Source organism: Balaenoptera ricei, chromosome 11, assembly GCF_028023285.1.
Source record: "Balaenoptera ricei isolate mBalRic1 chromosome 11, mBalRic1.hap2, whole genome shotgun sequence".
Classification (NCBI taxonomy): domain Eukaryota; kingdom Metazoa; phylum Chordata; class Mammalia; order Artiodactyla; family Balaenopteridae; genus Balaenoptera; species Balaenoptera ricei.
The window spans coordinates 68,074,300-68,101,060 of record NC_082649.1 but is presented as its reverse complement, the minus strand read 5'-3'; the positions used below and the strand labels follow the sequence as shown (position 1 = coordinate 68,101,060).

Below are 26,761 nucleotides of genomic sequence, written 5' to 3'. Positions count from 1 at the left end.
CAATCTTAATCCAGCCACCCATAATCTCTGATGGGTGTAATATTTCTGTGCTTCAGACAACCTACAAGAGCAGACTAGCTAAGGAACATGGACATCACTATGTATACCACTGGGCGTCCTGCTTTCTCCACCCCAGATCCAAATTTGAAATAAAACTGCCAAGGTCAATAATTCCCCCACAATGACAAGGAGTCTGCAGTGACTGCAATAGAAATGGACTTACTTCCACAGCAGGGTTTCTTCTCTTGTACTGAGAATCAGCTCTGGCACAGTGGCCTCCTCTGCACTGCCCTGCACTGCCCCAGGACTACTCCCAGGCTGGGAGAAGCCCTGTGGGCTCTGCTTCCCCTCTACCCTATCAGAGGATTTAGAGTGAGCATTTAGAGATTTTCAGCTCCCCGCTGGTGGTATCATGTCATTTTCTTATCTGATAACAGCCAATAGCTTTACCCTCACCTGCCTCTAAAACAAAGATCAGAGACCAAATGCCTTCACTATCTGGAAATCACCTGGAGCCTTCTCCAGTGGGAACCCACAGGCAGCTCCCCCTGAACACAGATTCATAAAAGCCGGTGCCTTCATCATCTGGAGGCTGGAACCCAACTTTTGTCTTTAGGATAATTATCCTCTGCTCAGAAGTTGGGCACTGGTGCCTGTACCCTCATCTTCCTCCCACCCCAGAGCTCTACGCTCAATTTGTCCCTCAAGGAATCAAGGAAGCCCAAAATACTTCAGGTTTCCAGGGAGGATGCTGACTTTACAGAGTAAGGTTCTGACATTCCAGACTGAGCTCATCCTACTATACAATAAACAAAAAAGTCTTAAAATTTCTGTTCTAAAGAGTTCCAACACTACAGCTCAGCTAAATTACATGCCCCAGGTACAGAATCTGCTGCTGCCCAACGTTCAACCAGGAGCACTCACTTGCTCCAAGTCTCTTAAAATGCTATCTGTTGACTGAAAAGTCAAAGTTACCTATTATAAACTACCTAGTCAATAAGTCATATGGTCACATGGGGAAAAAATAAGTAGAGGTGTAGCTCTTTGAAAACCAAGGGCTTTTCACACCAGACATGCACTGCTGTTGATACCTCAAACAGAAATAAACATTATACAAAAAAAGGAAACAAAGCACTTCCAGGCACTCAACTCACGCGGCAACCTTGCCAGTCCATGCTCCTTCTACTGCACTGGTGAGGTTCAAGAAAACAAACCTGGGCACATCAAAGAATTTCCAAAGAAACTCCTTAAAAATATAAACAATGCTGTCTAGTTAACAGAATCCTTGGTCCTCAAACTATTTTTGTCCTTTATTCATCTTGATGGGGCCAGTACCTCCAGGACGACGCACCCCAATAAGACACCACAGCACTCAAAGCTCCACAGGTGAGCAAGCAGTCAAGCTAGAGCCGCTTTCTGAGAGGTATCAATGGGCTCACGTCTAAGGCTTTTTTTTTTTTTTAGTAAGATACTACTTGGTACATATAAAATATAATCTATTATGTATGTAATTATAAAACACAATAAAAAACACCCCTGAACCAATCACATAACCTAAGAAATCAATCACATAACCTAAGAAATATGTCCAGTCTTTATTAAATATCGGACTCTCAGTTTACACTAGAAAAAGGACAAGTGTAATAATAATAAGTAGCAATTATGGAGAGGTGTAGGGCACATTACTAGGAAGCTTTTATTTCCTCCTCAGCAGCCTATGGGGAGGATATTCTACCCCAATTTTGCTGAGGCAGAAAGGTCAAGGGCCTTTCTTAAGGCCACATCAGGATGGCAGGGTTCCAGGGGACTCAGTACCTCTGGCAGGTTCCTTCCTCAGGCTCGAGTTTCTACTGCTGAGGGTAGTCAGTGTTTTCATTGTCCAACCTCGTCACACTTGTACCAAAAATCGTGCCTGTCCTGCCAAAAAGCAAGGGCCTTCAGTGGGTAGACCTCACCTCTCGGGAAGTCATGACCCAAAAGACCATAGCATGACCAGGCACTATCTGAAAGAACAGTTCTCCTTTAGAAAACTCAATACCATTTTATAACAAGTGCTGGCATTTGCAGTGTGATCTCAGCATGGCAAGTATGTTTTATTCCTTTATTTGATAAAAACAAGTGCCACTCCCAATCTTAAAACAGAGAAGGAAACGTATCACTCTGCTCAGATAGCAGGTTAAAATAGGCTAGAATTTTTTTTTCCTGTAATAAAAGAAAGAAAAAAAGGTAGGAGGAAGGCAAACATCCAGGGCAGTGCCAGTGCCGGCTGCTCCTTTCACAAGACACTTCAACAGAAGACAAAGAAATTGTACATATTGAACCATCATGGAAAGAATGGAATTTTTTTTACTATGATCAAGAACAATTTCCAGGACCATTCCAAAGTCAACCTACCTGAGTTTTAGAGGAGCAAATTTCTCAGCAGCCTCCCATGCAATCAATATAGCCCTCAAGTAGAAAAGCCCTTCGCCAATTCCAGAAAGGCTTGACTAGGCCTCCTCCATCCCCGCTACCACCACCACCAACTCACTCACCTACCCTTCATGGAACCTGCTAAACAACAGCTGATCACAAATCTGGCTCCTTATCTGAAGCCAACACCCCCGAAAGAGAAACAGCCAGTGACCTCTATCTGTTCACTCATCAAAACCAAAAATATCTCATACATTTTTTTCCAGGGACACACTTGCCTGGGGTCAGGAGAAGAACTGCCTGATGGGTAAGGCAGTCTGATATCAGGAGAGAGCTCCCATATCCAGAACAAACCTGTTTTTTAAAAAGTTGAGTCTCTCTGGCTTCCCCTACACCATATTCTGGCATTTCACATCTTCAACAAGTTCTACAGTTGATTAAGGCCAAAATAAGTTTTTCCTCGGCTTTACTGAGATATAATTGAAGGCCAAAATAAATTTGAAAAACAAGAATTTGAAGTCCAATTTCATTCACAAATAGATTAATCCTATGCTTCCCAGTAGATTCAGAACACTGGGCCTCCCCAGTGGCCTGGAGGAACTGCCCAGCCTCCTGTGACCTGGCACTCAGTCACCCTTGGGAGCAGCAGGCCTGCCTCTCCAAATATGGCCTGAGATCTGCCCCAAGAGTGAGCTCAGGCCTGCAAAGGGGTCCACAAGAATGTTTACCAAGACTGACAAACTTAGAGGGCAGCCCCAGGCGCGAACAAAGCACAAGCACCATCCCTCAGAACACTCCTGAACAGCAGGGCAGCATGTGAGGAAATGACTGCTTGCTGGGCTTCTGGCCCCTCAGCACCCTGTAACCACAGCAGACCAACAGAGAGGCCACGGCAGGCCTGACACTTAAGCGGAGGGCTCTGCACAGCCCACAATGGGCCCCATTCTCCCTGGAAGCTCATGGCAGGAGGGCAGAGGGGAGGCCAGGACATTCCTTCACCCCCTCACATGGAGGGAAAGGGCACAGGCAGCCCAGGGCATCAGAGGCCTGCATAAGAAGAAAGCCTGAGCAGCCATTTTCCTATCCAGCTGCACAAATCAAAAAGGGCCCCTCCTAAAAAAGCAGAAGGGAGTCCTAAGGTGCCAACTGATTAAGTCATGCGGATTAGATGACCTACACAGGAATCCTCTCTCTGGGCAGCAGTGCCCAACTAGAAGGAAAAAAAAAAACACCACCACTCAGGGCGCTGAGGGGACAGGGGACCCCACAGCCCCCGTCAGCCCAGGGCTGGTACTACAAGCAGAACAATCAACTTTTCCTGCTAAAGATTTCTTCCCAGTGCCAAGGAATCCAATCACTTTTTAAACTACTTTTAAAACTGGAAAAAGCACACGTTCAGACTGGTAAACACAGTATGTTAAGTCTATACTATTGGGACTTCCCTGGTGGTCCGGTGGTTAAGAAACCGCATTCTAATGCAGGGGATGCGGTTCGATCCCTGGTCGGGGAACTAAGACCCCACGTGCTATGGGACAACTAAGCCTGTGCACTCTGGAGCCTGAGTGCCATAACTAGAGAGAAGTCCGCTCACCATAACGAAAGACCCCCACATGCCACAATGAAGACCCAATGCAGCCAAATAAACAAAAAAAAAAAAAAAATTTTTTTTTTAAAGTCTATACTATTGACCCTTCTGACAAAATATTGTGATCCCTTCCAGGTAAGCAGAAGCAACAGCTGGTAGCACAATCCAGAGAAGGAAAGGAGACAGGAATCCTACTGTTATCTATTTGTGACTTTAGTGAATTCTATTTTTAGATCTTTAATAAAGAGCTTCTCTTCTAGTCTCCTCTTACCAAATTTCTCTCCTCAGGCAATTCAATCTTCCCAATATTGCTCAAAAGTCTAAAAATATAAGACGCTTATTCAGGTATGCTTAACATAACAGGTAAAGCAAAGTTCGCTACACTTCCTCGTTTTCCACAAGACCCAGAATCCACCCCTGTTCAAGGGCTACTCATCAGGCTGGTCTCCACCATTAAAAAATCCAGTAAGCGAGAGACTTCTCTGGCAGTCCAGTGGTTAAGACACCATGCTTCCAATGCAGGGGGCATGGGTTCGATTCCTGGTCAGGGAACTAAGATCCCACGTGCCGCGCGGCAAGGCCAAAAAAAAAAAAAAAAAAAAAAAAAAATCCAGTAAGCAAGGCTCCCAGAGGTCAGGGCAGATCCGATGCAAAGACAATCTACCAGCCCAAGCAGGAGTATACACAAGACATTTACAGTGATGAGAGATGCATATTTTATGAAAGCATTTCATAGTATAATAAGGGCCCAGAAAATGGATGGTATACTGGGTGCTGATTAACAGCCAAATAAAAAGGAACCAGTATTTGCAATTCCATTATTAACTTTATAAATTTTCTTGGCAAAAACTGGTTAGAGAATCAACCCAGCCCTGGAGAACAACTAAGCTAATTAAAAGAGGCATTTATGAAAACCAAGGCAGAACTGGTTCACTTCTGTCATAGACAGCCTTGGGAATCTTCTTCAGTAATCCCATATCAACCCCTGGAATTCCTAGAGTAAATGTTCCCAGTACAGTGAGAGGTAAAACACAGACAACCATAACATTTGCCAAAACAAGCATCTTCCAATTCCACGAATCTGTTTCAATACATATTAGAAAGAACTCTGTAAGCAGTGCTTCTTGTTTGTCGATTCCCATACTCCATACACAAAAACTCAACATTCATAGAAATGAAGAGCAAATACCAAAACAGACCAAGCTGGGCACCGTCCTCTCTTTCCCTGAGTATGACACGTCCTTCCAAATGTTTCACTCATCCTTAAGCTCCCCTCAACTGGCACACTCCCCTATACTTAGGGTATCCAAGGGCTGTGACTGCCTCAGGAAGAATGAATCTGTGGCTACACATACCCCCAATGGCAGGGAATATCGAGTCTAGGCCTCTACGTGACTATAATAATTGCATACCCATGCAAGTCACAGAAAAGGAACTGGGGAAAATGTACACAGTGATTAAAAATGAAAATCAATAAAAACCTGCCTTACTTGATGTTATAGATGTGCTCCTCCAAAACTGTAAGTCACACTGCACTTTTTTCAAAAGTTTTATATTTAATATTGTGGTAATAAAAAGATTCTAAAAAAACTTTATGCACAAAGATGTTAACTGCAACATTACCTATTATAACCAAAGTAAGATTAACAACCATGTAAGAACTGGGGACAGGTTAACCATCAAAAATGTTATAATTATAGAACAATGATCATGCTATAATGCTGGGAGGGCAAAAACAAGATTAAAAATTAAATTTATACTCTAACCTAAACTCAGTAAAAGTGTTGCCCAAGGGCCATCTCTGGAGGACACCCAGGAATCAGGGGATAACGGTTGCTCCTAGGGAGGGAAAGCAGGGACTTAGGGGGTGGGTGGAAGAAAGATTTCTTTCCCCTGTACAATCCTTTTGAACTTTTTGAGTTTGAACCATGTGTTAGCATTTCCTACTTAAAGAAAGAATACAGTTGGGGGACAAGGGATTTTTCCCTTCCTTTCTACTTTTTTCTTCCACATTTCTTATTTTAAATATATGTATTATTTAATACAGCTTTTCCCCCACTATAGTGTCTTAAAATTCCGTGATCATTTTGCCAAGTACGTGATTATCCACCATCTTTCTTTCGCAGAAATCTCCCTTTTCAAGTACCTTACCTCACCTTCTAGTGCGAGGCTGCTTTAAAAGCCTTATCTTGGCGGGACTTCCCTGGCGGTCCAGTGGTTTAGACTCTGTGCTTCTACTGCAGGGGACACAGGTTTGATCCCTGGTTGGGGAACCTAAGATCCTGCATGCTGTGCAGCACAGCCAAAAAAAAAAAAAAAAACCAGCCTTATCTTCCTGGAGAACAGAGGCCCTACAGGAAAAGAAGGAACCAATATTGGTGAAAGCTCACAACCGAAATAGACCACAATGACCACCTCCAAAGGAAGTGGGGAATGCCACTTAGTCTCCCGCCCACACCACCAATCAGTCACCCTTTATTTATTGTCAAAGGGTAATAAAGAAAACGAAATGTATTCTGTAGAGTCAATCCAGGACCAAAAATTATAAACAGCTTCAAAAATATAAAATTAATTCCAATCTCTAAAATTTAGACAGTGGTATTTTCAAAAACAATTAGCTCAAGAAGGTATAACTGAGAAGCAAAACCTCAACACTAGTAAATGTACCCCATGATGTACAGGATAAAGACATTGTCATAAAAGTGATTTTTTAGGGACTTCTCTGGTGGTGCAGTGGGTAAATCTCTGTGCTCCCAATGCAGGGGGCCCGGGTGCAATCCCTGGTCAGGGAACTAGATCCCGCACACGTGCCGCAACCAAGAGTCCACATGTCGCAACTAGGAAGCCCGCATGCCGCAACTAAGAAGTCCGCATGCTGCAACTAAGACCTGGCACCGCCAAAATTTTTTTTAAAAAGTGATTTTTTATATTCAGTTGATTATTCCCACTAGAATCCTATTTTTAAAATATAAATTAAGTCAACATACTGCAAAAGTTTCATTCAGATTTACTTCACTCCAACAGAGAACACACAACAGTTTCACCAATTTAGACACGCTCTGTTTATGATATTGTACCACAGCATCCCATCCATCCTTCCACCCTGGACCCAGAGCAAGGTTAAGAAAATGCTTAGCTATCAAACCTAAGAAACAGGAAAATAGGAAACCCTATTCATTAAGGCTAAATTAAGCACTCTGGCTGGTGTAATTTTGTAAACTACTCTAAAATCCTATTTATAGAAATTGCTATCTGAGCAGTATTACTGACTAATGATCAGAGTGAAGAGGGACTGTCAAAAGTCAAATCAGGTTATGCAACTCACAGGAAGACTGCTTTAAATCAATACCCAGAGGCATGTGCACACAAAGACCTACTGGGAAATGACCAGATCAATCAGTTGTATATTCAAAACCACCATCACCTTACTCCAGAACTGGAGTGTCAACACAGGAAAAGGAGAGAAAGATGGGGGCTTAAGAAGCAACAGCACAGGGGCTTCCCTGGTGGCACAGTGGTTAAGAATCCGCCTGCCAATGCAGGGGACACGGGTTCAAGCCCTCGTCCAGGAAGATCCCACATGCTGCAGAGCAACTAAGCCCGTGTGCCACAACTACTGAGCCTATGCTCTAGAGCCCACGAGCCACAACTACTGAGCCCGCGAGCCACAACTACTGAGCCCATGTGCTACAACTACTGAAGCCTGCGCGTCTAGTCCGCAATGAGAAGCCACCGCAATGAGAAGCGTGCGCACCACAACGAAGAGCAGCCCCCGCTCGCCACAACTAGAGAAAGCCCGTGCGCAGCAACGAAGACCCAATGCAGCCAAAAATAAAATAAATAAAATAAATTTATCAAAAAAAAAAAAAAACAACAAAAAAAAAGAAGAAGCAACAGCACAATAACACTGGCAAAGGCACAGAAACACTCTTTAACATGGAGAAGGGAGAACACTTACTCCAGAAAAGGAGGGAGAAATCCTTGACCAATATACAGGACACATTGAAGACCATACTACCTGTATTCTCACTTTGAGTTCCCTTAAGGTTCAATACTCTACACCCCATCTGAGTCCCCTTCGACGTTCACACCACCATTTCTTGCTCCTCTGATACTCTGGAAGCCTCTAGCCTCCAAGCGGTCATACTCTGCAGTGGCTCAAATCTAAACAATGTACCCCGGAACCTGGAATATTGAATCAAACTTCTCATTGCTGACTTCCTATACTGGCTAGGAAAAAAACTCATGAGACTTCACTCTTAATTCTTGCCCATCCACAAAATGTATCTGTCAACACTTGCAATTCCACTAGGCTAGTTATGTGCCTCTTATCAAGAAGGCTATGACCAAAAAAAAAAAAAACCCAAAAAACCCAATTTAAAAAAGCAAGCACAGGTAAAGGGGCTCTAACTTCACACCATCACGGGCCACCTTTAGTTTGCCTTGCACAAGTCAAATCTGTGAGCCAGTGGCGATTCTTTAACTGAATCCAGTCTAAAGCTACATTACGGGGGACTTCCCTGGTGGCCCAGTGGTTAAGAATCTGCCTACCAATGCAAGGGACACAGGTTCGATCCCAGGTCGGGCAACTAAGCCCGCACTCTAGAGTCCGTGTGCCACAACTAGAGAGAAGCCCGAGCACCGCAACGAAGAGCCCGTGCACCGCAACGAAAAGATCCCACATGCTGCAACAAAGATCCCCCGTGCCGCAACTAAGACCCAATGCAGCCAAATAAATAAATAAGTATTAAAAAATAAAGCTACATTACACCCACCATGATTCTGAGTATCCAAAACTATATAGACATTTTAATTCAAACTATTCCTCTACCTACCAAGTGGGTCAACGAATCATGCTTTCTCTTTCATAAGTTCACTTCTTCCTTGCCATCTTACCTGCCTGCCACAAAGACTCAAGCCTTCTCCCATTCCTGCAGTCTAGGGGGCCCCTCTTTTTTTTTTTTTGTCCACACCACTCAACTTGTGGGATCTTAGTTCCCCGACCAGGGATTAAACCCAGCCCTCGGCAATGAAAGCGCAGAGTCCTAACCACTGGACAACTGGGGAATTCTCTAGGGGCCCCTCTTTATTTGGAGTTTCTCAAGTCCTCACCACTGCTTGGCTGATGCAGCCTTACATCCTCATCTTTTCACTGTCAACCTCCTGCCTCTTCCACTCAGTGGTAGAGCCCTGCTGGTACCAGAACCATTCAGGTCCCTAACATCTGCTGAACTGGCTCATCTTGAACCTTCTTTATCTCTCTTCACTCCCCTGCTGACCACTGTTCTTGTTCAGATCCAGTGTCTCCCCCACTGGACCACAGCAGTAACCAACCTGCCTCTGGTCCAGCCCAGCCTCAACATTCACAGTGAGGGCTCACTTCTTAAAACCCAGAGCTGATCCAATCACAGCTGTGCTCCAAGATCTTCAAGGTTTCCTGTTCTTACATAATACCAAACTCCTCCACGTGGCATTCTGACTGCAACCCAACCTTCCAGAACATACAAAAAAAGTGCCCAGTCTTCTCCCTCCCACCCCTTTCCTCTGCTCATTTCTTCTTCCACAGAATTGTGACCTTCTTGCCACCACTCCTTCACCAATCAAACCACTAACCGTTCTTGAAGGTCTAGCCCAATGCAGTTCTTCCCTAAAGTCTGCCCTCTCCAGCCTAGGACCCAAGTTCCTTGGCTTACTTCAGCATGGTACCCACAGCAACCAGCACAGGCCTCAAGAAGGCTCTGACAAACCCTAGGTTTCTGAAAAATGGTCCCACACAACATGTTCCTGGAGTTCCACGTGGGATCACTGATCACCTTCCCATATCGTCCTGGCATTCTGCCCACCACCAGACACCTGGGCTTGGTCTTTACCAGAGAAGGACCCAACCGAGGTCACCATTATTAGTCTGATATAACAGAAACACAGATGGGTACAGCCAAATGTTCAGCCTGGGTTCAAATCCTAATTCTGCCACATGACAGTTGTGTGACCTTGGGAACATTCCTTCATCTATGACTCGGTTTGCTAAGCCACTATAAAGGATTCTCATAAGCATTAGCAACGGTGCATGCAGAGCAGAAACACAGAAGGCCCTCGACTGTGGCTGATGTAGATCCATCGTGTCACTGGCCCAGAGCACAGGGAAGGGTGGAACAACTGTGAGGTAAAGGACTGAACATGCTCCCGTCTGCCTCAACAGGGATGAACACACATCTACTCTCAGGGGTTAATATACCAGCCCTAAAAAAAAAAAAAAAAAAAAAAATACCAGCCCTGCCCAAGAAGAAATGCAATGCAGTTCAAGTGAGAAATAAGGTTGTTTAAGGTTTTTAACAAACAAATGCCATGCTTTTCCTTTTCTAAATAATCCCAGTCTAAGTTGCCCCAGGGTCCCTCCAAATCCCACCATATTCAGTGTTTAAGAGGCACCAGCAAACTTGCAGAAGACCTGGTTTAAAGCCTTGGTCATGCTAAATATTCTGGCCCACACATTCCTGAATGCAGTCTCCTCCCCCATCACAGCTTGGTATTCCCTTTGCTCAAACTTTTCAGCCAGTCTCTTGAGCTGGCTCCTTCTCTCTCATCTCTCCTCTAAGGGCCAACCTCAGAGCCAGAGGTCCTTTTCCCATCCCCTCCCTGCCACTACCTATGTGGCCACCAACAAGATCTTTCTAAACATGGGTCTGGACCATGCCACTCAACTGAGGAAAAGCCTTCCCAGACTCCTGCACCTTGAGTATGAAGTTTGAACTACTAAGCACAACAAGAAAGGCCTGGGGCTCCCACCTGTCATGCTGGAGGACTCACATGTGCTACTTTAGGCACTCATATACATGTGGTTCCCTGTGTCCGGACCTTGCTGTCCCCCAGCTAATTTCTGCTGGCCCTGCAAGCCTCAGCTCAGGAATTCCCTTTCTCCTCAGGCTCCCAAGCACCATCTGAGCACACTTAGTGGGCAGACACTATCAATCATAGGTTCCCCATCCCCCACTGTCCACGAAACTGAGTTCCTTAAGGGCAGAACCAGTCTCTTTTACATGGGTCCCCTGGACCTACCACAGAATTTGGTAAGCAGTGATGCCAAATATTTGTTAAATAAATGAATGTATTTTGCTAAATCAATTTTTCAGAGCAGTAAAGACTGGCTCTCTGCCTCTTTCAACAGAGGCACGTAACAACACAAGCTTTCATGTTCCAACCAGATGTTTGTTGCCTATATAGTAATGCTTATTCCTACTTTCTTACAGTATCCCACAGGCCTTAAACAGGCTCATATCATTCATCCAACTCCCTCCTCAAATCTCACTCCTCCAAGAAATGGCTCCTCAGCCTCCTTTAAGCATGTAGGCCAGGAGCTCTTATTACTTGGCTCCAAGGCAAACAAAGTTCAATTCAACTTCTTCATATTCAAACTATGCCTCTAATGTTCAATTCTTTTTCTAAAAAAGGACATCCCAAAATTATGTCTCTGAACGCTTGAGCATAGAACAACCAGATAAAGTTACAACATCCCACCTACACCAAACTCCAAAACACCTGGTAGCACATCCAACTCTTTATCTGGACTTATGTCCTATAAACACCACCCTCCCTGCAGAGTTTGGCTTCCATGCCAGGAATCACGTCTACTCGCTTATTTAGGGAAACAGCAGGCCGGGCTCTTAAGACAACTCTAGGCTATAACCGTGCTGTCCCAGGCTGTAGCTCTCACCAAGACAAAACTTCATGATCACCATTAAAACTAATTCTGAAGTAAGTTTACAAATTTAAGAGCTTCTCAAGTCATAGAGATTAAAATATCCATTTTAAATTAGTAGTTGAGTTCGTATGAAATTAACTCGGAATTTACGGCAGAAGGATTCTAAACCGAGAGAGCATTTTCTCTGGAGACATTTTCCAAATATACCCGCGGGTGAATATGGTTTTCCAAACACCAAAGAAGCCAAGTGTGTATGTGTGTGAAGGGGTGACCCCAAGGCTCTGAGCGGCTCAGGATCCAGCGGCTGCGGCGCCTCCTGAGGGGCTCAATGCCCCATCCTCGGGCTCCGGCCAAACTGGGCCGCGCGACCCTCTGAGGAAGCCCGGGAGACAGTCCGCAGGCCGCACACGCCCGCGACCGCCGCGCGTCCCCTGGAGCGCGGCCCGGGCTGAGGCCTGGCCCACCGCCGCGGCGCGCAGCCCGGGCCCGGACGCCCCCAGCCTTCGCCTGAGGGGCCGAGAGCAAGGGGCGGCTCTACCCGGGCCGCGTCGCCGCCTCACCCGCAAGGACGTCCGCGACCGTGTCCCCGCCCCGGGCCAAACAGCGAGAGCAGCAGCAGGTGTTCCTCGGAAGGCTGGGCCAGCGACGGAAATGGGGGCCTGGGCTACCAGGCTCGGCGGCAGTGGACGGGCGGCGCACTCACCGAGCGCCGACGGGCGGGCCGCGGCAGGTGCTCGCTCTTCCCGCCCGCGAGACACCGCCGCCGCTCCCCGGGGACACGGCGCGAAGCTCCCGCCGCCGCCGCCGCCGCCGCCGCCGCCGAGCCCGAGGAGCTCTAGCGCCGCACCGCAGCCTCGGCGCGAGCACGTACCGGGCAGTGAGAGGGCGCGGAGCGCGAGGGCGGGGCGCGCGACCGAAGCCTAGCAACCCCCTGACACGCGAGAGCCGCAGCCAATCCCGCTGCCAGCTCCGCGCGGCGCCGACCGGCAGTCCCCGCGACCCCCGCTTCTGCCTGCGTCGGCCGCCCCGCAGCGCGCCGCACCCGCGCACAGGCCCCGCCCCCCGCGCCGCTCTGCTTATTGGCCCGCCACGCCCCCGTCTGAAAAGACACGCCCCGTCCTGGAAATCCCGCCCGCGGCGGGCCAGGTCCGTACCCGCGACACGCCCCGGCCCGTCCGGGTTACCCGGAGAGCTCAGGAGTGGGAGTGGGGGGAGGGGCGCCCCGCCCAACCTCAGGCATGTGGGCCCCTGAGAGGCATCCAACCTACCTGGGTGGTCAGGCCCGATAGCTGGCCCGGCCACAACTGGCCACCCATAGACTGCCTTCCGCCCTCCTGACTTCTGTCGAACGCAAATCAGGTAATTTTAAGACAAGAAAACAATCAGGAAGCGTCCTCCAAATTGCGAAGGATGATGGCCCCGTTGCCCGACTCTTATACTGATGAGGAACTGAGGCGAGGGCCGAGGGCCGGAAGGGCAGGAAGGCTGCCCCTCTCCGGGGGCCTAGCCCCCAGCAGGCGGGGGTGTCCGGGAAGCGCCTCAGGCCTGACCCTCCTCCCCTCCTCCTGCCCTGAACACCCGGAATCCGGTGCCTCCTCAGCCGCCAGAAATAGCTCTGACCCGCTGGCGCTGGTCACTCACTCGAGGCCCGCATTCTTTCAGGGAGTTGGGGGAGTAAAGGGCAGGGAGTTGCTGCTGAGGTCTGTCTCCCTTCAAGGGGAGGGTCCTAAAAATGCTCTCACTCCCCAGGGCTTACCTAGGCCCACTATCTCAAAGACCCCCGACAGTTACTGGACGGGTATGGGGATGGGACCCGTGGTGGGCTCTGTTCCCCAAACCCTGTGCAGGATGTGTCCATTCCCTCCTGGGCCTGTGGCCAGGCTGGAATTCCAGGCCCGCACTCTTGTCAACGAGTACATTCTGAACACAGAACGGGCTGTTGCCTGCCAGGGGTTCCTCCCGGAATCCGGACAGCCCTGGGTCTCCCCTGCTTTCTCCCCTCCTTAGGAAGGACTAGAAGAAGCAAATTTCAGAGAGAGCAAAAAGGAATGCCTCATCTCTCAAACACACATACTTGTTTGTGATGCGTTATACTTAAATGCTTAGGCTCCAAACTTCATTCACACAGACCAGAAAAAGAAGTAAAAACCAGGAAGAAAGCCCCAAATTATCCCTTGGACGTTAAAACTAAAAAATTTATCGTCTTTCAAATCCAGTTCTAAAATTCTCCTGCTTCAAATAGGCTAAAAATGCAGCACAGGGAGATCAGCTCGCTGCTCTGTGACCACCTAGAGGGGTGGGATAGGGAGGGTGGGAGGGAGACGCAAGAGGGAGGAGATATGGGGATATATGTATATGTATAGATGATTCACTTTGTTATAAAGCAGAAACTAACACACCATTGTAAAACAGTTATACTCCAATAAAGATGTCAAAAAAAAAAAGGCTAAAAATGTAGAAAATTATTTGGGTTTCTAAACAAAATACATTCTTTCCATTCACTCCTTCAGCTTGCAGAGTTTCCCTGCCACCCACAAACGCACACCAGACACTGCTTTGCAGCCCTAGGTTCTGCTGGGTATTTTAGTGTCTGACTGTATAATTATATATATATATATATATGTTTTCCCAAAACAAAAGACAGCAGTGAGTACAGGCCTCATCCCTCCTACCGTCTACACAGAAACTGCTAGCTGCTCTTTAGTCCTCAATGACCATCCATGGATACTAGAGTAACTCCCCTTCTTCATTTTTGGCACTGGTCTTGCTAGATGAGGCACCGGGCCTCACTCTGGCCTCCAGGGTCCCAGCACCCCATGCCCAAGCTCCCCCAGAGCTCTGGCCATGGGAAGGTCTCTACCTCAACCAGCTGGTGCCAAAAGGTGGGATAGGCCCTTCCTAGTCCTAGGAGGAGGGGAGAAACAACCAGAGTTTGCCTGAAGCCCTTACAGCCAAATCCTTCCAGCCCCTGCCTCTCCAGGTTTGGAACTCACTTGGAGATGCTGTTGTTCCAGGCTGGCCCCAATGCTCTCCCCCTTCCCCAGCCCTCCAGCCTTGGCAGCTCCCCCCACAAGACCAGAACAGATGTGAGCTCTGGGTCTCATTGCTGGCTTCTTCTTTTTTGTCTGGAGTTGGGGTTCCCCCAACCCCCTGTTCCTTCAGGCCCTAGAAGGCAAGAGGCCTGGATGGCCAGCCTCTTGGGGCCTAACCAGCCCCCAGTGGAGCCCAACCAGCCCCCATGGAGCCCATAGAGAGAGGTGGACAGTCTTCATGGGCCCCTAGGTTGGGTGGGGGCTGTAAAGTCAAGGCCCTGTTACTCCCTATAGTCCTGAGAATTGAAACCTTTCCTCTCCTGGGGCTCCCACAGCTCACCCTAGGGCTCAGCACAAGGTCCCCAGTGACTCACCCTTGGGAGCTATTCTGGAACCCCAGCAGTGCCTAGGCCATCCTAGATCAGGCTTGGTGTTCACTGCCAGTTGGAGAGCACAGCCAAGAGTGAGGCCCAGGGCACACCCAAGAACAGCTGCCCAAAGGGCCCACATGGTATGGGCTCAGGGAGAACTGATCAAGAGACCAAGAATGAGGCTATTTAGGCATGACAGTCAGCCCTCAACTCTCCTGGCCATATAGCCTCCAGTGCTTCCTCCACCCTCCAATTAGACCCCCAGCCAGAGGCTTCAGGAAGATTATCAGATTGAGGTTTGTCTTCCCCTCGAGAGTATGAGCCCTTGAGGCCAGATATGTGCACCTGCTTGATCCCACATTGTAACAATCACCTAACAGCATGCACATAATAGAGGCTCAATTTCTGTTTGGAAAAGAAGGAATCAGGGGATGCTGCCTGCCTCCCTTCTCGGTTGGCAGTTATCCCCAAGGGTCTAAGCCTTGTACAAGGCCCAAAGCAAATGTCCCAGTGCTTACTTGGTGCTGATATGGGCTAGGACCTTGGTTCTAGCTCAGGTGAAATCCAGCAGACACCTACTTGGGCCAAACTTTCTTCTGGTCCTAGGCTTCCAGGCCTTTTTCATTCTGGCATATTCCCAAGGAACCAAGGGCCAAGGGCCAGTGCCCAGCCTCAGACTTCGATGGGGAGGGAGGCTCCTGCTACTGATCCTCCCCAAGACCCAATGGAGAGGGGCAGGGGTCAGTGCTGGCTGAGGGTGGAGGCTCCTGGTCCAAATGCCAGGCCTGCAGGTCTGCCTGAGGCAGTGGGCTGGCAAGCAAGGCCAGCCAAATCAGGGCAAGGGCGGGGTCCCTTTTGTCTGGATTTAACAGAAGGCAGATTGTCCAGCAGCTCTGGCAGAAAGAAAGGGCTGATAAGTTCATCCGGGAGAAACTGCTAGTAGGCGTGTTTGCGGGTCAACACCAGTCTTCCCAGAAATCTTCTCCTTCCCTTGCAGGGACCTCAACTGCAGCACTTCCACCAGACCCCTTCATACATGTCTGGCATAGGGCCTTCCTTTCTAGTCAACCAGGCAGCTGCTTCTGCACCTGGCCCTCCAGGAACATACAGTCCTGTGGGGACAGGAACTCCACAGCAAGGGTGAGGGTTGGTCGAATGAATAAAAGTCGCCTCTCCCCTTGATGGACACATGTCCACTGCCCTCTCCCTCAGTCACATTCCACTCCCTTTTGGCTCTGGGATAAGACAGTCCCCCCAAGGCCAACTTTGGGTGATTATTCTCAAATCACTGGGCCTGTGGCCTTGAGCACTGGACTAAACACCAGATTAGGTCTGGTCTGGCTGAGGAGCCAGTGGAGGCAAACAAAGCTGAGGCGCCTCTTTGTTAATTCTTTTTAGTCACTGACCAGCTAGCCCCTAAACACAGAGTCTTGGCGGAGGCCACCCACAGTCTTTTTTTTTTTTATTTTGTTTTATTTTATTTATGTATTTATTTTTTTGGCCGCGCCATGCAGCTTATGGGATTTCTAGCTCCCTGACCAGGATTGAACCCAGGCCCTCAGACCGACACTCTTCTTGTTCAGCCAGATTAAGAGTCCCTTCTCCACACTCAGTCATATGTCCATGTCTGGCCCAGAGCTTGGCCAGGGCTCCTCCATGGCAGAAAGACCTCTTCCTCTCAGAGCTGGCCTGAGATCTGAGAGTGTGCCTCTCATCAGCCTCGGCTCCTCTCAGTGGCCCCTTAGTCAAGAGACATTAACAGGTTACCTGACAACCACTGGTTCTGACTCTGCTCTCATGGCTGATGGGTATGCTGTTAGAACACTGGAAAGTGTTGAACCTGAGTGGACAGACACCCTTTGCTCTAGGCTGAGTGCTGACAGATACAGGCAGTGTCCCTGGGAGCCTCACCTGTGGTCTGGGAAATCCCCAGCATCTGGGGGAGGAGTAAGAGGGATCCATCCAGGCATCTTGAGGGGAGCTAATAAAGGATAAAGAGTGAATGTTAGCAGATCAGCCAAACCTCCAGGTGTGTCCATATGAGGAATAAACCCCTGCTGCGAACCAGAGCTAAGTTCACTGTGTGACCTGAAATAAGCTACTTGCCTTCTCTGAGCCTGTCCCTCATCATCAAGTGATCTCATATGTGGGCTTCAGATTTGCCTGCTCACTGAGAGTGACAGAATATCACTTTATATGACTGAATCAGGACCATTGTGAAACATCTGTCAGTGTATTATTAATCCAGAGATATTTACTGAGTCTACTGTATGCTGGAAATACAGCAAGGGATAAAAGGAACAAGCTGCTCTTGTGGAGCTCAAATTCTAGTGTAACAAGCTATACAGTAAATAAATAAGTAAATAAAAATGTAATAATCAGGGGATGAGAGGGCCGGGAGGGGCCAGGATCTGCTGTGTGGTATCAGGGAAGTCCTCTCTTTGAAGGCAGAGCCCACAGGAGGTAAAGGAGGAAGTCCTGGGGTTTTCTAGGGAACAGACAACAGTGAAGTCAGAGGAGAAAGTGGCCAGACGGGTCTGAGGAAACCGGGAGGTCACCATGGCCTGAGCAGTGAATGGAACCCTGAACAAGGGAGAAAGAGTGACTGGTGGGAGGGCGGGCACTGGAGCTGGATTTAACCAGGCTTGGGTTTGCCAGAAGTATAGGATCCCAGAAGCAAGGGGCAGGGAAGCTGAAGGGTGGGAGCGAGGAGGAGGAGGAGGAGGAGGAGGAGGAGGAGGAGGAGGAAGGGAGTGGGACACTGCCCTCAGGCCTCCTGGAAGGAATGCAGTGGGGTGAGGAATGAGGGGGCAGCAGCTTGGCCCCAGCCCTGGAGCTCCTCCTTCCCCTTGGAGGCGGGGAAAGGGGTGGGAGAGCAGGCAGGGGAAGGGGCACAGATGGGGATCCTCAGGGGGAGGGACAGCAGGCACCATGGAAGTCAAGTCAGAACAAGCATTTAGAGAGAAAATTTCTCACTTTCCCTGCCTCCATCTTCCACGGGAATACAGAGAGGCCAGAGAGGCAGCACCCCTCCTTTCAGCCCCAGAGGAGGAAGGACCAAGGGGGAGGGAACATGCCTGTGGGGAGAGGAATGGCTTGGACAGCTCCTGGTATGCACTGCAGGTAAGGGCTTTAGGACAGACCATGCAGAGCCCACCAGAGAAGGTCTAGCACCAACCCTCTGAGGAAAGGAAGCACTTGGTCTGGACCAAGGTGAAGGCGGGAGAGAGCAGAGGAGTGTGTGTGTTGAGGGGTGGGAATGTCCTGCCCCAAGACAGGTTCTGGGCGATACCCCCCCACCCAACTCCCCTGGGGCTGCTGCCCACCCAACTCCCCTGGGGCTGCTGCTGGACACAGGCTTGCAGGAGGCCCTCAGGACATGCGGGGTGTCACCTGGCAGGCACATGAGGCCTCAGCCAGCTGTCGCATCCATCTCCCTTCTGCTCACTGATCAGGGGCGGTAACCTTCAAAGCTCCCTCCCTGCAGCTGCCATTTAGCCGAATGGAATGGACTGAGGTCCTGGCTGGGGTTACCCGGGAAGGGCAGGAGAGGGTCTATATTCATCAGATGGGTTCAGTCAGCTGAACTTGACAAGGGACCCCAGGGACCAGGAAGGCCTGGATCGGGGGACTTCCCTGGTGGTCCAGTGGTTAAGACTCTGCACTCCCAATGCAGGGGGCCCAGGTTCGATCCCTGGTCAGGGAACTAGATCCCACATGATGCAACTAAAAAGATCCTGCACACCACAACTAAGACACGGCACAGCCAAATAAATAAATATTAAAAAAAAAAAAAAATAGAAGGCCTGGAACAGGACAGACTGGGGACTGGGCTCTTGAGGTAAGAGAGACCCCAGCTTGAAGCCAGGGCTCTGGACCTCTGGGTGTGGGCACGACTGGCTACAAGCATGGTCGTGGCTCTTTGCAGAGGCACTAACATGTCCTAAGAGCCATACAAAGACCCATTCATGATCCCTGGAGAATTTTTACAGCAAAGGTAAAAAGAAACATTTCATCTCTTCATTCCCATCCCATCTCTGTGCCCCCAAGCACATGTGGGGATGTGGCAGCTGGAACAATACAAAGGTGGGGACATCAGGGTGGAGGGAAGGCTGCTCCTGAAGGGTATAGTCCGGGCCTCAAAGCAGGGCTGAGCAGCTGCTCGTCTCATGCTGGGGCCCCCAAGAAGGAAGACTGGCCTCAGCTGACCCCGTACCCTCCCTCTGCCTGAAACTTCCTTGTACTCGCCCTGCTGCCTGGGACCCTCAGCAATTGGGTCAATGGTGATGGTGCTGAGGCCCTGGTGTTGAGGTGGGCAGAGAAGCGGGAGCCCACAGGCCTCTTTACTGCACCTACAACCACTGGGACTAAGTAAGTCCCATCAATTCCCAGTTCTCAGGAGGCAGTTCCTGGGGGCGTACCAGGCCTAGTTGCTCTTATAGTGGGTACCTAGGGTTGAGGCCCCAAGGGCTAGCTGCACACAGGCAGGGGCCCCTGTGCCTGCCTCTGACTGACTGGGACCTTGGGAAAACCCCTTTCCCTCTATGACCCAATGGGCCAGAGCTTTCCAAAAGGTGTCGGGTTGTCTACTTTCCTTCCTAGAAGGGCCAGGACACAGGTGCAGATAAGGAGAGCTGAAGAGTCGGTAAGAGGGATAAAAACCAACAACCCCACTAGGGTGGGGGAGGGCTCTAGAGGGGTCCTGAGGAGGCAGTGCAGCCCAGGAGAATGGTCTTTGGGGGAAACCACTGGAACACAGAGAAAAGTACTTGGCTCCCTCCCTAGTCTCCCCACCCCCATCCTCACCCCAGTCTTTCCTTCCCAGAGGAATTTCAGTTGCCTCTGAAAGCACTGGAGCCTGGGATTTCCCTGGCGGTCCAGTGGTTAGGACCCTGTGCTCTCACTGCCGAGGGTGCGAGTTCGATCCCTGGTGGGGGAACTAAGATCGCACAAGCTGCGGGGCACAGCCAAAAAAAAAAAAAAAAAAGAAAAAGAATGCACTGGAGCCAGGCTGGTCCATTGGCAGCAGATGCTGCCTCTCTCCCAATGCCCTCCCACCCCCCACTGGCTCTCAACCTCCGTTCCCACAGCCCAGCAGCCAGGGAGCTTCCTCACCTGCTGCTGCCTGGGTTCCCTCCTTCTTCCGGGCCAGCAGCTGTTCCCAGACAGCTGGATCAGAGTAGGACACTGCATCCCGCTGAACTGCCACGACTCCCCCCTTCCCTGGCCGATGGCCCTGCTGGCCCACCACAGCCCTGCCTTTCAGAGGTCTTTGACCTCAAATCCTGGAGACCCACCACAGCTGTGGACTGCCTGAACCCTCACGAGGAGCAACAGCTGCTGCTGCTCCCAGGCTCCTCCAGAGCCAAGTCCCCTTGCCTCCTGTCAGTCTGAGGGTGAGGTGCCAGTCCCTACCCTGCACATCCCCCTAGTCTTTTGGGGCCTTGTCTTCTGAGAACCTTCTCCCATAACACCACTGTGGCCTGCAGGGGGCCGTGGGGCCCTGTCCTCTGCTGACCCAGTCTTTGTGAGGCAGCAGCCAAAGTTAACTTCCAAACTGAAATCTACCTGTGATCCTGCCCTGCTCAGTGCTCTGCCCCCGACTTCCCACTGCTGCTAGGAGGGGGTCAGGTGGGCGAGGACCTCTCATTCATCCTGACCTGTCCAGCTTGGCCCCCACCCTCCACTCCTCTCAACACATACCGTCACATCTTTACTCCAGTTTCTCTTTGCACGTGACCCCAGCCACAGGGAACCTCTTTAAGTTCCTACAAACATGCCAGGCATCTGCCAGCTCCCCTCAAGCCTTTCAAGCCTTCCCAGGTGTGACACTTCTGCCCACAGCATTCTTTGGCCACTTGGTTGACCTCATTCCTGCTCATCCCCTGTCTCAGTTTCTGGCCTGGGCAGGGTGTCTCTGCTGTGGACCCTGGTTTACCCCACCATATTATTATGTCTCACTTAAAGTTTATCCCTAGGACAGACTAGAGGATCTATGTCTGGCTATTCCCTCCATCCTGGGAACCTCTAGCACCTGAGACAGGGCCTGGCACTTAGAAGGTACCCAGTAAAATCGGAATGAGTGAACAAACATTTGATTGAAAATGAGGCCTCTTGGAGCCTTAAGTCTGTGCTGGAGACCTGTAGACTTCTGGAGAGACTTCCCAGAGAGTCCAATTGGCATTTTGGAGGCCAAACCTTACAAACCAACGTACCTTCAGAGACTTCCAGCCTCCTGCAGAATAAATTTGAGCCCCACCCTATACCACCCTGGGCAATAGGGGCCTGCCCCAGACTGGTCAAGACTCACCAGTCTCATCCCCTCCCCTCAACTCCCTGAAGAATGCCACCTGTGTGGGCCCCTCTTCTTCCGCCTACCCAAGTCCTGCCTATTCCACTCAAGAACAACACCCAAAAGCCTTCTCAGCATCTGACTCCCTATTGTTTCTAGGAGACCTCAAGCTCCTGGAGAACAAAGATTTCCCTTGATAATAACAGCTGCCATCACTGAGCTCTGTCCTGCACCCTGGACACACAAAATTTCACTTTGCCTCCCAACAACCCTCTGCAACAGTTGTTATTATTGGCCCCATGTTACAGATGAGGAAACTGAGGCCCAAGGGTAAAGTCACCAGAGGTCACACAGCCAGTAAATAGCCAAGCTGCGAATCTTTATTCATCTTCCTAGCCTTCACTGTCCCTGGCCCAGAGTAAGGAACTCCACTGATGCTTGCTGAATGAGTGAACAGATGGATATAGCTGCATCAAAACTTCAGCTACTGGGACTTCCCTCGTGGCGCAGTGGTTAAGAATCAGCCTGCCAATGCAGGGGACACGGGTTCGAGCCCTGGTGCAGGAGGATCCCATATGCTGCAGAGCAACTAAGCCCGTGCACCACAACTACTGAGCCTGCGCTCTAGGGCCCATGCGCCACAACTACTGAGCCCGTGTGCTGCAACTACTGAAGCCTGCGTGCCTAGAGCCTGTGCTCTGCAATAAGAGAAGCCACTGTGATGAGAAACCTGCGCGCAGCAACGAAGACCCAACGCAGCCAGAAAAAAAACCAAAAAACTTCAACTACCAGGACCTATCCACCTCTGGAGCCCAGGACACAGAGGCCTTGAATTCATGAGAGGGGCTTCCAGACTTGGGAGAAACAGGGCGGGTCTCTCTCTCCTTCTCCCTTTGTTCACATGGGCTCAACCTTGGTGGGGGTATTGACACTGTTGAGTTGTATGAGTAGTCAGGGACCAGTGAGGGAGGGAAGAAGCTTCAGGGCAACCTCAGTGAGGAAAAGGCAGAGGGCTCCAGGTCAGCCAGCCCCATTCAAAGAGCAAAAAGACCTGGGGTGGGGGGTGGGGGCGGGGGGGGCAGTGGTTGAACACAGGTGTTCTCAGGGTAGCCTGATTATAGGGTCTTCTAGAAGTTCTGGCATTTAATCTAAGCCCACTTCAGTCCTTAATTGTAAAAGGGTAAGGAAGTGGGTAGAGGACAGGGAAGTATGCAAATCAAATCGCAAAGCCCTTGGACTTCCTTGGCGGTCCAGTGGTTAAGACTCTGTGCTTCCACTGCAGGGGGAGCAGGTTCCATCCCTGGTTGGGGAACTAAGATCCCACAAGCCACGCAGTGTGGCCAAAAAAATAAATAAATAAAATAACAAAGACTTTTACTGAGTACCTACTCTGTTCCCAGACATGCAAGAAGGCCAAAGACAGAGAACTAGAAGTCATGGCCAGGGCAACAGAGAAGCACGCGTTCCAGCTCCTCAGGGAAAGCTGCACACAAGAAACCAGGAGGTATATGGAGGGGGGTCAGGCAGCCTGGCCTGGTCTGAGGAAGTATATGGAGTAGGGGTCACAGAAGCTGGGTCTTATGGGAGGGGCGCAGCTTAGTTTCCTGCTGGCTTGGGGAATTCCCAGGAAGGGTTCAGCAGTAGCAGAGCCTGTCCAGGCCTGGACAGATGGACAAGAACAGGGAAGAGGTGACTGCCTGAGCAGGCCCTGACCAGGCATCCTAGACTTTGCTGGAACTTGCCTGACTCTGAGCAGAATGGTCTGGAGTTGGGGCCAAGCACGGGGAGCTCAGGGAAGGAGGTAGGGGAACTGACAAGATAAGCCAGCTGGGCAGCCTCCTGCTGGTCCTGCATTGCCCAACACTAGAGTCAACTCGTTCCAGATTCCTTTCATAATGGGATAAAATGTACCAACAGTGAGGCCCGGAGTGGGGCCTGGTGAGGCCCAGTGACTTCAGTGGCAGGACAGCAGGTCCCAGGAAAGCCAGGGAAACACAGGCAAGCATTCCTTGGCTCCCTGTCCCCAGCAGCTGCAGGAAGCTGCTCCAAGCTCCCAGCTGTACCCAGTAGCCCCCAAGGACCGGAGAAAGTCTTATTTCCTGCCACCCCCTGATTGGGCACACACGTTCTGGAATGGAAGCGGCTGAGTACTCCATGGCAAGCCCCAAGGGAGATGGTGGGCCTGCCAGCCAATGTTTGGGGAGGCAGCATAGAGCCTGTCTGGAGACCAACTCTAGGAAGGGGGTACCATGGATTTCATTCCCTGTGGCAGGGTCCCCAGCGTTCCTTACCTCCATCATCTGAAAAAGCTATTGACACTTTCCCAGACAAACACTCCCTACACACAGTCTTGCCTATAATTTAAAAGAGTCCCTAAACATCCTGCAGTGCTTGCAGGGATTCCAGGCTAGAAGCCCCTGAAGTGCACTTAAGGTCAGAGAAATTCTAGTCTGGTTCTGCCCCAACTGGCTGAACCATGGGCCAGCTCCTGGCCATCTTGACTTGCACTGCCCTCTCGAGCCTGAGAGGTTGGGCTAGGGAGCCTCAAGGGGTCCATCTGCCCTGCCACCTCCTGGGAGCTACTTCATATCATCTTATTGGAGATAGTATAAAAGAAAGGGTGGCTTCAGACCCAGCTGAGAAGCTAGACCCGCACTCACCAGGGCTGGGCTGTTCTACGCACACCCCAACAGCATCTGCTGCCCCCCTGCCTTCTGCTCATCCAGATGGGTCTGGCTGCCAACTTGCGGGCCTCTGGTAGCTTTTGAAGTTCTGAGCTCTCATTCACACACACACCCATCAATACAAGGGTGTGTGTTTTGTTTTTGTTTTGTTTTTTTCATTTATCAACTCTATCAGTCATTCACCACATTTACTAAGCACCTATTATATACCAGGGCTTGAGCTAAGTAAGCATAGCTCAAGTCCAAATCATGCCCATACTTCTGGGTCCTGCCTGAATCTCATGCCCTCCCAACCTTCACTGCCTACCCAGCACAGCCCTCCCAATTGGTTCACCTTGAAACTGAATCCCTCTTCTACTCATTTAGGGCTTTTGGTAAGCTGCCTAGTGTGGTCATCTCTAGGCAGAGCCTGGACTTGTTAGTCACTTTCTTGCCACCTCCTGCTGCCAACCAGCAACTTTGAACCCAGGGTAGGAGATGAGGAAAGAACTGTTGTTGTCTGCCCTAGGATCCAGGAGGCTTTTTTATTTTTATTTTTTGGCCTTGCTGCATGGCTTGTGGGATCTCAGTTCCCTGACCAGGGATTGAACCCCAGCCATGGCAGTGAAAGTGTCGAATCCTAACCACTAGACCATCAGGGAACTCCCCAGGAGGCTTTTAACAAAGGACCTGGCTGAATCCTGGCAAGAGTATTCTGGATGTATTACTTGCTGTTTTGTTCAGAGTGCTTATCACTAGGAGACATATGTAAACTGATTTATTTGTCTTATCTCCTCCACTAGAATGAATCCTCTATGAGAGGGACTTCCCTGGTGGTCCAGTGGTTAAGACTCTGTGCTCCCAATGCAGGGGCCCTGGGTTGGAACCCTGGTCAGGGAACTAGATCCCACGTGCTGCGGCGAAGACCTGGCACAGCCAAATAAATAAATAAATATTAAAAAAAAAAAATGAGAGCAGAGACTTTTGTTCGCTGCTGTATGCCCATGTGAAAAAAAGTGCTCAGTTAATATTTATTAAATTTAAAAAATCATGGAGTTCAGACCAGATTCTATGTACAACATGGTGTCCTGCCAGAATTGAACCCCAGTATGGCCGCTCATCAGATATATGGCCTTGGGCAAGTTACTCAAACTTTCCACTCATTTTCTTACCTGTAATATTAGAATAATTGTGATTTCTACCTTGAAGGGGAGTGGAATAAGGAAAGAACACAAGCATAAAGAGAACAGTGTCTGGCATATAGTAAATGCTAAATAAGTGTTAGTGGTTATTATTATTGTTACTATTATTATTCTGCTTTGTTCATTCAACATTGCTAGGAGATTTCTCCACCTGGATCAGAAACTTGATGGTTATTGTAGACCCACTATGCCGTTAGACAAAGGTGCCGTTTATTTAGTACAACTTTTAAAAAATATTTATTTATTTATTTTGGCTGTGCCGGCTCTTCGTTGTGGCATGCAGGCTCTTAGTTGCGGCATGCAGACTTAGTTGTGGCATGCATGCGGGACCTAGTTCCCCAACCAGGGATCGAACCTTGGCCCCCTGCACTGGGAGCGCAGAGTCTCACCCACTGGGCTACCAGGGAAATCCCCATTTAGTACAATTTTATACATACTGACTCTTTCTGGATCCCCAAACATTACAAACGAGCAACTTGTGTGTGTGTGTGTGTGTGTGCGCGTGCGCACACACGCGTGCGCGAATGTGCAAGTGTAATCTTGGAGGAGGTTGACTTTCATCAGGTTCTCAAAAGGTCTAAACCCAACAGAAGTTAAGAAGGACTGGGCAGGGCTTCCCTGATGGCTCAGTGGTTAAGAATCCACCTGCCAATGCAGGGGACACTGGGTTTGAGCCCTGGTCCAGGAAGATCCCACAGGCCACAGAGCAACTAAGCCCGTGGGCCACAACTACTGAGCCTGTGCACTGTAGGGCCTGCGCTCCACAGCAAGAGAAGCCACCGCAATGAGAAGCCCGCACACCGCAACCAAGAGTAGCCCCCGCTTGCTGCACTACAGAAAGCCCACACACAGCAACGAAGACCCAATGCAGCCAAAAATAAATAAATAAATAAATAAATAAATAAAAAATAAAAGGACTGGGCAGAGGGCTGGCCTGTAGGAGACTTTCAGGCAGCCATTTCCAGAGTTCCGGTGTAGACCATGCAAAAGGGAGCCTGGCATGGTCCAGTAGTTGTGGCGCACGGGCTTAGTTGCTCTGCGGCATGTGGGATCTTCCCGGACCAGGGCTCGAACCCAGTGTCCCCTGCATTGGCAGGTGGATTCTTAACCACTGTGCCACCAGGTAAGTCTTATTATTGATGGAATTCTTAATATGATAGTTACCTTGGTAATACTAGGAGATAAGGTCTGGGAAAGATTTTTGGAAAATTGAGGGTCCAAGACTCAGGTAAGGAATAGCATTCCAGGCATCCAGAGCCCACCTCCTGCCTTTGACCCCTCCACCAGCCTTGAGTCCTGGTGCCTGATTCTCATGGGTGCGTGACTCCCCATTCCCCAGCAGGTGGCGCTGCTGTCCTGACTATGCCTGATGGTTGCCAGCCAGATGATGTGTTCTCAGAGGGCTGGGACCTGTCCTACGGAAGGCTGCCAAGGAGTACAAAGCCATTCTATTCATTCACGAATTCAACAAACACTAATTGAATATAAAATATGTGCCGGGCACT

The 26,761-nt window shown here is 49.8% G+C and overlaps 1 protein-coding gene and 1 non-coding gene across 8 annotated transcripts in view; one reads left to right on the top strand and one right to left on the bottom strand.

The window, feature by feature from the left end:
- DAG1 (dystroglycan 1) overlaps nt 1-13,060 on the bottom strand; it is a 62,504-nt gene extending 49,444 nt beyond the window's left edge. Inside the window, exons 1-2 of one of the 7 annotated variants that reach the window (XM_059939648.1) lie at nt 12,568-12,725; nt 6,154-6,348 (exon numbers count right to left, since the gene is read on the bottom strand). The gene's annotated coding sequence lies outside the window, so the exon portion shown is untranslated. Of the gene's footprint in view, nt 1-6,148; nt 6,349-12,256; nt 12,540-12,567; nt 12,726-12,964 lie in introns of those variants that run through there. The other 6 variants (XM_059939649.1, XM_059939643.1, XM_059939644.1 and 3 more) reach the window with 6 other exon arrangements.
- Nucleotides 13,061-18,732: 5,672 nt separating this feature from the next.
- TRNAG-CCC (transfer RNA glycine (anticodon CCC)) lies at nt 18,733-18,805 on the top strand. The gene has a single exon. It is a non-coding gene; the product is annotated as a tRNA-Gly (tRNA).
- The last annotated feature ends 7,956 nt before the right edge of the window (nt 18,806-26,761 follow it).